Source organism: Pteropus alecto, unplaced genomic scaffold (genome assembly GCF_000325575.1).
Source record: "Pteropus alecto unplaced genomic scaffold, ASM32557v1 scaffold5, whole genome shotgun sequence".
Taxonomy (NCBI): Eukaryota; Metazoa; Chordata; class Mammalia; order Chiroptera; family Pteropodidae; genus Pteropus; species Pteropus alecto.
This window is the reverse complement of record NW_006441953.1, coordinates 7104117-7115693: the sequence shown is the minus strand read 5'-3', so window position 1 is coordinate 7115693 and position 11577 is coordinate 7104117. Positions and strand designations below refer to the sequence as shown.

General features: G+C 38.4%; 1 pseudogene; it reads left to right on the top strand.

Annotated features, from left to right (window-relative positions):
* Nucleotides 1-10858: 10858 nt before the first annotated feature.
* LOC112485614 lies at nucleotides 10859-10977 on the top strand (annotated as a pseudogene).
* The last annotated feature ends 600 nt before the right edge of the window (nucleotides 10978-11577 follow it).

Genomic DNA, 11577 nt, shown 5'->3' with positions numbered 1-11577 from the left:
TATTATTTGCAGAAGACGGGATATGTGTTGAGATGATGCACTGTTGGATATATAAAACAGTAGGTCTTTACTCATATGATAGTTAATAGCATGTTTTATCACATGTTTGCACTGAGGCAATTCTTCTTTGTAATGTTGTTTTTAAATAATTACAAATTTACAGAAAAGCTACAAAAATAATATGAGCCACTTATTGCTCAGATTTACCAATACTTTATATTTTGTCCTATTTTTAAAATTTGTTTTTAGTTTTTAATTTTCTTCCTTTTTTATTTAGGAATAATGGACATAAAACATTATATTAACTTCAGGTGTATAACATAATGATTTGATCTTTATATATGTCCTATTTGTTTTTATAATATTCTCTATGTATACATACATATACGTGTGTACATACACATACATACATACATACGTACGTACATACATACATACATACATACGTACAGTTGACCCTTGAACAACACAGGTTTTAACTGCACAGCTCCACTTATACGCAGATGTCTGACAACAATACAATTGGCCCTTTGTATCTGCTCTTTTCGCATCCACAAACTTAGCCAACTGCAGATGGAAAACGGCATTTTCACATTCCCAACCTCGAATTCCCAGCCATGGATTCCCAATGGCAGATCGAAAATACTGTTTTCAGTCAGTAGCTGGTTGAATCCAAGGACGCTCGGGGCTGACTGTAGTTAAGTTTTTGGGGAGTCAAAAGTTATATCTGGGCTTTTGACTGCAGGGGTGGGGGTGTGGTCAATGTCCCTAACTCCTGTGTTCAAGGGTCAACTGTTTACACACACTCATACATATGCCTTTATACGTGTATATGTATAAATATATATATATATATCATGTATTTTTTCTCTGAACCATTTGATAGTGTTAGGGATACCATGCTCCTTTACCCCTAAATACTCCATTGTGTATGTGCCAAACACAAAGAATTCTCTTACAAAATTTAATGCAGTCATGAACACGGAATTTATCATTGGTTTTATACTATTATCTAATCTGTAGTCTATATTCAAATTTTATCAATTATTTTAATAGTATTCTTTATAGCTATTTTCTCCCTAGTTTAGGATCCAAGAGCATGCAATATTTAATTGTCAAGTCTCTTTACTCTCCTTTAATATGCAACAGTTTCATCAAACTTTCTTTGACCTTGGCATTTTTGAAGAGTACGTGCCAGGTGTTTTATAGAATGTCTTTCAATTATGAAATCAATATGTTTTTAACTAGGGGTATATGGGAAATGGAGAAGGAAGTAGCAATGAGCAGGGGCTCCACAAATAGTTTTGATAGTCAGCTTATCAACTTTGAAGTGGTTTTCATTCTACCTTCTATTATACCTAGATCTAGAGAGACTAAAACTAGAGAGAGAATGTTCTTTGATTTAAGCTATATAGCACAGTATTATTGGAACATGTAGGAACATGTGGATGTAATCAAAGTGTCAGTGATGAATTCTTCAAATAATTCTTTTTTAAAAATATAATGCTGTTCAAAGGTGGTCTCTAACCAAAACTTCTACACAGTGAGTGGGTATGTTGAATATATCAAAGAAATTTATAGCTGAGTGGAACTAGATATTATTTAGTGCATTTTACAAAACAAGAACTTTAGATTTACTGAGCTTAAGAAATTTGACAATGGTAGAAAGCCAAGATCGGATCCCACATCATCCTGATTCCTTGCCCAGTGCTCTTTCCTATTTTGCCCTGAGCAATCAAAATTATGCTACTTAACTGTAGTTCTCATTATGAATCTCATTTGTGATTGGATGAGACTCCAATTTTCAAGGTGTTTGATTCATCTCTTAAATAAATGAAACAAATAAAACTTTACTATGAAAGTTCTCACTTTAAAGGTATTACTTGAAATTGTTACTAAAATTAGTAATTATTTTGTGCCTTGAAGCATTCACTCTGCCAATAGAAATGCTTCCATAGCTAAATAAACAATGATTTTAACACATTAATTTCTGATGGTTAGATTTTTATACTTTTAGTAGAAAAATGGAGTCTCCACTAATTTTATTAACTTAAGGACAATGCCCTCCAATGGAATGCAGACCTAATCCTCTCATTAATGACAAAAATTTTATATAGAGCTCTTCCTTTAATAGGGAGAAATGGTTGAAATGCAGTCTGGTGTAGTAGGAAGAGCATGAGCTTTAATCAGTAAAATAGAGCTTCAAATTTCGTAGAAGCCAATACTAGAAGTATGGCCTGAAAAAGTTGAGTAATCTTTCTGAGCTTCAGATTTCTCATCTGTGTAATGAGAGAAAGACTATCAATTATTTGAATCTCTGTTGAAACTAAGTACTTATTCTTCAGGATGTGAGAAAATGTCTTTTAAAGTGTCTGACATGGTGGAAGCTCTCAGATGTGATTATTTTGAACTGGGTACTTGCCCAAGTGCTATGAGTAGGTATTAAGGAGCATCATTTAAGGTGAGGAAGCTGATCCTACCAGCTAATGCTAAAAATAATCCAAGATGGTCATAAACAGTCCGTACGGTTATCCCTTAAACTTGCTTTGCCTAGGTTTGGGGCTATGTCCCACTTTTCTGGTGGGTCGGTTGCATTAAAAGAAATAAAACTCCTTTCATTCTTTAAAGCTGCCCCAGATTTTAATTTTCATTAGATTTCATTGGCATAAAAATGTTTGAGATGGAGCTCCTTATTATAGGACTTGTTCTGCACTCCCATAGGGTGTCCATCGTTGTATTTATGTATTTTTTTCTTAATTGAAAATATGACCCAAATATTACCATATCTAGTGAAACTAGATATGGTAAAGAGATTTCTTGAAATTTTAAATCATCTCTGTTATTTTTTAAATTAGTTTTCTCATCTCTACAGCAAATTGGTAAAATAAATTTCATAGTCTTTTATAGGACTATTTCTTTCCTAAAAATCAGTAATGTCAAGGTAGACATGAATTACAAAGGTCTGAAAATGGGACCTGTAATGGAAACTGTAACTCGACCAGGTAACGACAAAATTCCAAACGTGGAGCTGATACAAACTCAGTCAGTCACCACCCAAATGAACTTCTCTGCTTTCAAGTCTCATGGAATTGCTCCTCCCTATTCTTCTTTTCCTGCTTGAACAGAAAAGATATCAACAGTATTAGCAATTATCTGTGTGAATAAGCTGCTTTTGAGTTGACAAATTTTCTTGGAAAAACGCTTTAAAAGCAATTTGCCCAACATAGGAGGATTATCGAATTGCTAATTTGGGAGGAACAGGGGAGTCAGGAGTCCAACCTCCAGCTGCTACAGGCATTCCCTCTACAGTCTCTCTAACAGATGCCCAACCAGGCTCTTTATCATTCAAAATGATAAAAGAAGTCATTCTAAGGAAAAAAGATGAATTTCTGTATTTTGGTTTCCACAATCCTTTCCACTTCATTTAATCATTGTCTTTCAGAAACAGAAAATATAAAATGAAAGTAAACTAGAATACTGTCGAAAAATATCTGTATCTATATAATTAAAGAAAGACATGCTGTTTGCTCTTCTTTTTATTGCATTAATTTTTATTTATTCTAATGGCATACACACACACCAGTAATGAACACACACACACAGAAACGCACATACACATATGCTAACGAAGAATACACGCATGGACACAAACAGACACGTGTGCACTCATATACTTTGTTTCAGGCCTCCTCAAATGATTTTTGTAAAGAGCACTTAAACTATTACATAAAAATGTGGTGTTGAGACTGCTGAGCCTGATAATGAAGAGTGGACATTTACACATGGCAGTGACATGCTAGACACAACAGTGGCTCAGTCCCCAGGTGTGATTTGCATGCTCTTGCAGGGAGCTCTCGATCTTTTGCTACACTGAGCTCCCTCTCCTGGTGTCTCTATTTCAAAAAGAGCCCAGCAGGTGAGGGGGAAACTGTAACAGCTGAAATTAGAGCCAAATATGACAAAAAGTACAAATGGGTGTGTTAGGTTTTTGGTGGTATGTCGTAAGCGTTATTTCTTGGTAGTCGCATGTAGTAGAGAATGTTCTTTTATGCCTGCTTTGTTATCTGTCCCGTGGGAGACTGTCTGATGATCAGTCTTGGTCTGATTGAGCCTGCTGGCCAAACGCTACTGCTGACATTGGGCTGCAGTTTCCACAAGTGCCTCATTTTACACATGGACGGTGTGAGAGGTAGAGGAATGATGGCAGAGAGCCGGGAGAGAACAGCTGTCTGTCACATAGTAAACAGGGACGGCTGCAGATCAAGGCCAAGCTGGAACACATGGCGGGCTGCAGGGACAGAGCAGGCAGAGCTGCTGAAAATTGAATCCTTCCTCCTAGCTCCTGACCCTATCAAATCACAGCGCAGGAATTATTCTTAATAGAGTTAGAGTTCTTAATTTTTATTTTCTCCACACATTTGCTTTTGATTTTACTCACAGTAACCAAAAGAAGGCTTGACAAGCAAAGAGATTAATATTTCAGGACTCTGAGTGCAAAAGTCTCCATGAAAACCTCACTATGCTAAATAATAGGCACTCATAGAATTCAGTTTTATTTTCCATGGCTTGAGTCTCCTTGTGTCTACCTTTAGAATGAGTGCTCTTATTCCAACTATTATTAAGCACTGAGCCTACTTTGTGGTGATTACTATTTATTATTTACCAGTGAGTCACAAAATGAAAGATTAAAGTTACCATATGTTTCCTTGCTTTTGAAGATGACTTAAAAAAAAAATAACAAACTCAGTGACTGCAGAAATGAAGTGTTTGGTTATTTCTGAGCACTGATGTGACCAGAGTGACCTGGTTTCCACGGTTTTAGACACTGACTACTTTCAGGACTCAAAAAATTCTAGCGGTTAATGCTTGCTTGGGGTTGTTCCACCTACTTACTGGACGATTCTATCCATCAACCATGGTTTATTAACGGTTCTTTACATGCCAAGCGCTCCCCCAGGGACTTTAGAGAATTACAAAAGAACAGAAGACAGATTTTAAATTGTAAACTCTTGGGGAGTTTATGATTTAATGCAAGAACCAGAGAAAACGCAAACAATAAATATAACAGACAAAACAAATTTCAGCTAGCGTACTTGGTGCCCTCAGGAATAGATGTGTTACTCTTGTGCCAAGGGCACTAGTAACACATATTATTGGGTGTTCAGGAAATAAAAGTTTTCTTAGTATTTTTTCTCTCTTGTCCCAGAAGTGGTAAATGTAGTACCATAGTTTCATAGTTCCTAATTCATAAAGTATGTAACACGGCTATGACTGAAAGTAGCAGGGTTCTCAAGTATCAGAAATGATGCTTGAATTTGGCAACGGAGTCAGTCCCAATCCTGCAGTGAACATGCTCTGCTTTGGAACCAAATGGCCAGAATAGCATATGTGGGATTCTGAGGCTAGACTTTGTGATTCCATGGATCCAAAGCAGGCTTGTCAATTTAGTTAATTCATCCAAGCAACATTTGAGCGCCAACTACCTTCCCAATACTCTTCTAGATGTTGGGGATTTAAGAATGAGTAATAAGGATGCATTTTTCTCAATGAACTCATAGTGTTCATGTGTGTGGGTGGGGAGGGGGGAAAGTTTGAGTGGAGAGCAAGTAAGTAGAAAATTGCATTAGAATGTGGTAATTGCTAAAATAATTTTTAATTAATAATTTTGGACTTGGGGGTATAGGCAGCTGGTAGCCAGACAGCTACTAAGATTTCTGGAAGAGAGAGATTGTGAGTAATGAAGCTCTTGCTGGTCATAGGTGTTGAGAATGATAGAGTTAAGAAACGAAATAGAGTTATGCTTACTGATGGCATTCTGATATTCTGAGGGCAGCGAAATTCTCAAGCATGACCATAAAATGGAAGAGAATCTATAACAGTCACTGTCAGTGCCTGGCCCAGTCCCTCCTCACCTTACCATTGCAATAACCACTATTGTTGAATTCCAGTGGCCTGAAGGTTATCCTTCACTCTTCCCATGGGATAACTCTGAGACTTGACTCACAGCTTTTTTGAGAATGATTAATTGGTGGTAGCTGTCAGGTGATCCTAGACCATTCATAAGGGTAATTTTATTAATCCCTTTTTCTCCCCCAACCCTCCTTAACCAATCCAATTTTTCTTTTCTTTGCTAGATCCAAACAGGGTAAGAAATTTTCACAGGTGAATGTTCATAGATGAATATGCATGTTCTGAGGGTCAGCCCACAGATCCCTGCTGAGCAAAGCAGATTTTTAAAACTTTTACACATAATTGGTCAAGTATTTTTCCCATAAAATACAAAAAAAACCAACCCAATATTTATTCCATAATTCCACAATCTCAAATTTAGATATATATAATTTTTAAAAAATGCTGAGAGTATCATCAAAAATATGGAACTGATGTTTAAATAAATGAAAAGATAAGGTCACGTACAACAATGAAATTTACAAGGTGAAAATATCAGTGGCTTAAACAAAACAAAATACAGAAGACTTAGAAATGGAGGGAACTTTCAACCTTTCAAGCTTCCTCAATAGATGTGTTAAAGTTGTATTTGTTGAAGGTGAATGAACAACAGCATGCATATGACATAGACCATGTGGCACGAACAGTAGTCAAGAGTCTCATAGATATTAGGTCGTGAACTTGGACAGTGTTCTCCTTAGGATAAGTTGCCACACCTTTTACTGCCAGCTCAAAGGAGATGATCATATGTCTCATCAACAATGTCACACTGCCCGGGAGGCCCTTTTAAACTCCACGCAAACTAGAAAAACAATTGGAGGCACTTATCATTCAGGCTTTCCTGATACTTTGTCATTATCTGGGGACATGGTGACCACTCTTCCCAGTGGCTTCAAGAGGCACTTCTGAATGTAGCAGGATAATACTGTGACAAATTAATCAATGTTCCCCTTTAAAAATTTTCTGTTGCCTAGTAAATCCTTCCCATAATACAGTCCACAAGTAGTTGTGTATCACCGATTTCTGGAGGGAAGTTACTCTCCCCCAAGGAGAGCAGGTTCCTGTAGTTTTCTGACATCATGTCCCTGTAAAGGCCCTCTGAGCAGGGTCCAGGCATTCCCACTCCTCCTGAGAGAATTCTCTGAACGCATCCTTAAATGTCAACCATCCCTGGCAAAGAGCCATTCCTTCCTCTTCTTTCCTCTTCCTCTGAGCTTATTTCATAGGTAAGTGACATTCTCTAATTGTCTTATGTAGTCTTTTGTTTTGTTTTGTACTACTCTACATATCTTTAAGCCAATAACATCAGCAGCACCTGGGAACTTGTTAAAAAGGCAAGTTCTTGGGCCCCTTCTAAACCTACTGAATCAGAATCTCAGAGGCTGGAGCTCAGCAATTTGTTCTGATAACCCATGTGGGTAATTCTGATGGCATGTAAGTGTTTGAAAATTATTGCTTTAAGCTAAGAAAATGTCTGGCTCAGCTTGCTCCAAATGTTCAAAGTGTTCCTACAGACAGAATCCCATAGAAATGTTTTTAAAAGAGACAGTATATCCTTTTTAAAATCAATCTCTCTGTTTGATGCTTATTAGGCCTATTTTGCTGTTGTTGTTGATGGTGATGATGTGTGTTTGTATCTGTGTGTATGTTTTAGTTCTAAAAACGTCATTTCCAGTAGTGTGCTGGTAAATGTTTTACAACCAACAATCTGGAAAAAAGAAAAGTCGTCATTTATAGGAATTGCTCATTTCTGTGGTGTAAATACTCCAACCGTGGTTAATTTCAAGGTACCAACATGACACCATTGAAGATGAAACTGGGAGAGATGTGGAATTGGGAAGAGATGAGTGTAGTCAGTATTTGCTCAACTTGTCAATTTTGATTCTACACATTTAAGCATAAAGCCCAGGACGTAGCTGTACTTACATGTTTGCTGAATTAATTATGAGAGGATAAGCTAAGGTTTTAGGGCCAGAATTTTATCTTTTGGGTAAGGACAAATTTAGTGTGATCGAAGACTTTAATTAGCATCTCATATTATTTTTCCTTGCTTTTAATGACTTTCACAAAAGTAATAACAAAGAAAAATTAAACGTATTTATTTAAAATATATTCTTTAAATAGCTATCTTTACTATATACTACAACAGATCAGGTTATTTAAATACAGGCCATTTTCAATACAGCACTTTATGGCAATAAAACACTTTGCAAATCAATTTTATTGTTCCTCTCTACAACCTCAAGAGGTAATAGATATGAGTTCCTTATTTTTACAGATGAAGAAAGTAAGGCACAAAGAGATCTTCAAACTTTCACATAGTGTGTTAATAGAAAAACTGGGATTAGGACCTGAGTCTCGGAATTTCCCAGACTAAATAGTTTATTAGGTTATATTTTCTGAAATGTGAATAACTTAAAAATGAGACTGTAATTGGCTTTTGTCTGCAGGGGTGGCTATGATTTCTGTTGGCACAATGTACCAGATCTAAGGTATACCCTAAAGCTTGCCATGTGCCTTCTGCCATCCCTGACGTCCCATTGTCCCTGTCAAGAATGATCTTAGAGGGCCAGCTTTTCTACATATTCCTAAACCCATCCATCCCCTAAACCATAACTACCTGAGTTAGAGGTGGATGCCAGACCCAGGGGTGACCAATCAAGAGGTTGGCCTGTGGCTCAAACAAAACAGAACATTTACACTCCTCCTCTCCAGAATTTGGAATAACAAAAGATGAGAAAATTTGCATAGGAACTGAAAGTTAAAAGTTATGATATAAAGCTATGCTGGAAAGGCCATCGTGGATCGTGGGTAAACTAGTTACAAGATAGCAAAAATTACTGGTAAATAGAAGGTTTGGCTTAGAGAACAGATATAGTGGTCAGATAAGGAAGAAAGTAGTTAAAGGAAAATAAGTAAATGTTCAGAAAAAAATACACCATGAGATACAGACCTGTAGCTATTGAGAGAGGGGGAGAGAGAGAGAGCAGCCAGTTTCTGGGGCTACTCTGGTGACTGGCAGCTTTCCAGCCTCTATCCATGTATATATGTATAAGTTCTGCCGCACAGAACAGGAACTCTGCCTTAGTGACAAGCCCAAAGTGGGTTTGCAGTCTTCACATAACAAGAAGTCTGGTGGCAGATGGTTCTGGGCTGGAGCAGCAGCTCCACATCACGGCATACCAGGCTCCTCTAGTTTTCTTCATCACCAACCTTGACATGTAGCTTTCGTCCTTCTATTTGGCATCTTATAGCCTCCAGAATCACATCCATTCCATGCCAGAAAAACAAAATAATGAAGAGAAATGTGTTTTCTGTATGTAAGTACCAGGAATTCAAAACTTCTGTTTTCATCCCATTGGCCTAAACAGTAATGTGGTCTCCTGGCTGCAAAAAAACAGTAGGGACTATAGCCTGACTGCCTGCCTTCCTTCCTTCCTTCCTTCCTTCCTTCCTTCCTTCCTTCCTTCCTTCCTTCCTTCCCTCTCTCTCTCCCCCTCCCTCCTTTTCTTTTTTTCTAGCTTAGCACATTGTTGCCCAGGACAATACTGGGAGTCCAGTTAATAAGGAAGAAGGGGAGAATTGTGTTAGCAACTCACAGTGTTTCCCCAGAATCCTTATACCTAGACCTCTACCATCTGCGGAACCTGAGTGAGTCTTGAACTAAATTAGCTTGAAGGTAAGAGGTACTTGGTTCGTCCAGGGTAATGCATTTTGACAATCAGCCACCATAATTCTGCTGTCTCTCACTTTAAACGAATATAGCTGCTCTGTTCAGAAGAGTGCTGTCTTGATTTAAAGCACTTAGAAAAAAACCGAAAATATTAATTGCTAATAACAATATGGATTTGTTAACAAATCATGTCAAACTAACTTCATGACTTTAAAAAATGTTTTTCATCAGACTGAAAATATTAGGAAACTGTAGATATAGAGTATCTTGCATTTAGTAAGGCATTTAGTAAACTTTAGAGTATCTTGCATTTAGTAAACTTTCTTGATGTCATTGCAGAAAAAGATAGTCTACCACCATTAAACTTGATGTAGAGTATCTGAACTTAAAGCTGGTTAAATATACTTATCCAGTATATCGACAAATGGACTAATGTTACCCTGACAAAAGGTCTTCAGAGGTGACCCAGTAGACTCTGCCCTTGACTTTGTCCTCTTCAGTGTTTCTGGTGTGACTGGAAGAACTAAACGCTCACTGATCCAAAGTTGAAGGCGAGCTATTACGATGGGTGATGGAATAAAAAAATCAATCGCACAAATATAGCAGAGAGAAGATCTGGCTTAATAGCAGTTCGTGAGAGAAAAAACAAAAAGGACAACATTCAATCCGATTCAACTGTGATGATTTGCTTGCCCCTCTGCCCTTTTATCTAATTCTTTTAGCAAATCCACAACCCAGGGGAAATCCAATCCTTACCACCTTACACTTGCCCTTGTGTAGCTGAAAGTGACTGGAAGAAAACATAACCACATTGGAAATCTTCACTTCAAATCCATGACCAAATAAGCCCTTAATGCTGCTAGTCGTAGAACCATATAAACGCTCCTGGTGCCCTAGGACTTTTCGCTGTTTCACTCTCCTCTCTCCAATCCTGGCATCTACTCCCTTATGCTCCTTCTCAGCTGATGCTCATGCCTCCTACTTAACCGGGAAAGCTGAACCGGTCCGAAGAGAAGCTGCACAGATTCCCCTCCGCCATGTCTACCCAGCTCTGAACATGTCCCCCACCTGTTCTTGCCAGCTACAGCATTCTTCCCAGTGCGAGCCTCTATTTGTGCACTGGACCCCACTCCTTTTGCCTCCAGAGACATCACCCTACCGATTCTCTCTTCCTTGTCTACAGCGATTGTTTTCTCTATTGAGTAATTCCCACCAGCATTAAGGAATGCTATTATAGTCTACAGCCATGCTACCCTGAACAAGCCCGATCCAGTCTGATCTCAGAAGCTAAGCAGGGTTGGCCCTGGTTAGTATTTGGATGGGAGACCACCTAGGAAGACCAAGTGCTGTAGGCAAAAAAATAAAAAAATAAAAATAAAGTATTGAAAGTTGACAAGATCCTTGCAATCCGTGAAGTAAATCAAGGGTTGCTTCGCCTAAAAAAAAAAAAAAAAAAAAAAAGGAAATGCAATATTACTCTGTCAACTATTTCTAACCCCCTGTGACCTGAGAATTGTTCCTCTTCTTCCGTATCTATGGTTCTTCCCCTATAATTGGGTGTTTGCTGTTCACAAGCAGGAGCTGTTCGGTCCCCAGCTGAAGCCCCGCTAGAGGGTCACCCTGCAGATCTCCAGAACTTTCTCTCTGTGCAATCTCTTTGCTCTGCCGTTCTGCTCTGCATGTCTTTGCACTGCCTTGGCCTCCCCAAATTCTCAGCTCAGTCTCCCCAACTCAAAGGAACCTCTGAGGTCTGAGGTTCAGAAAAGGAAACTTTTGTCCAGCTGTTCGGTCCCCAGCTGAAGCCCCGCTAGAGGGTCACCCTGCAGATCTCCAGAACTTTCTCTCTGTGCAATCTCTTTGCTCTGCCGTTCTGCTCTGCATGTCTTTGCACTGCCTTGGCCTCCCCAAATTCTCAGCTCAGTCTCCCCAACTCAAAGGAACCTCTGAGGTCTGAG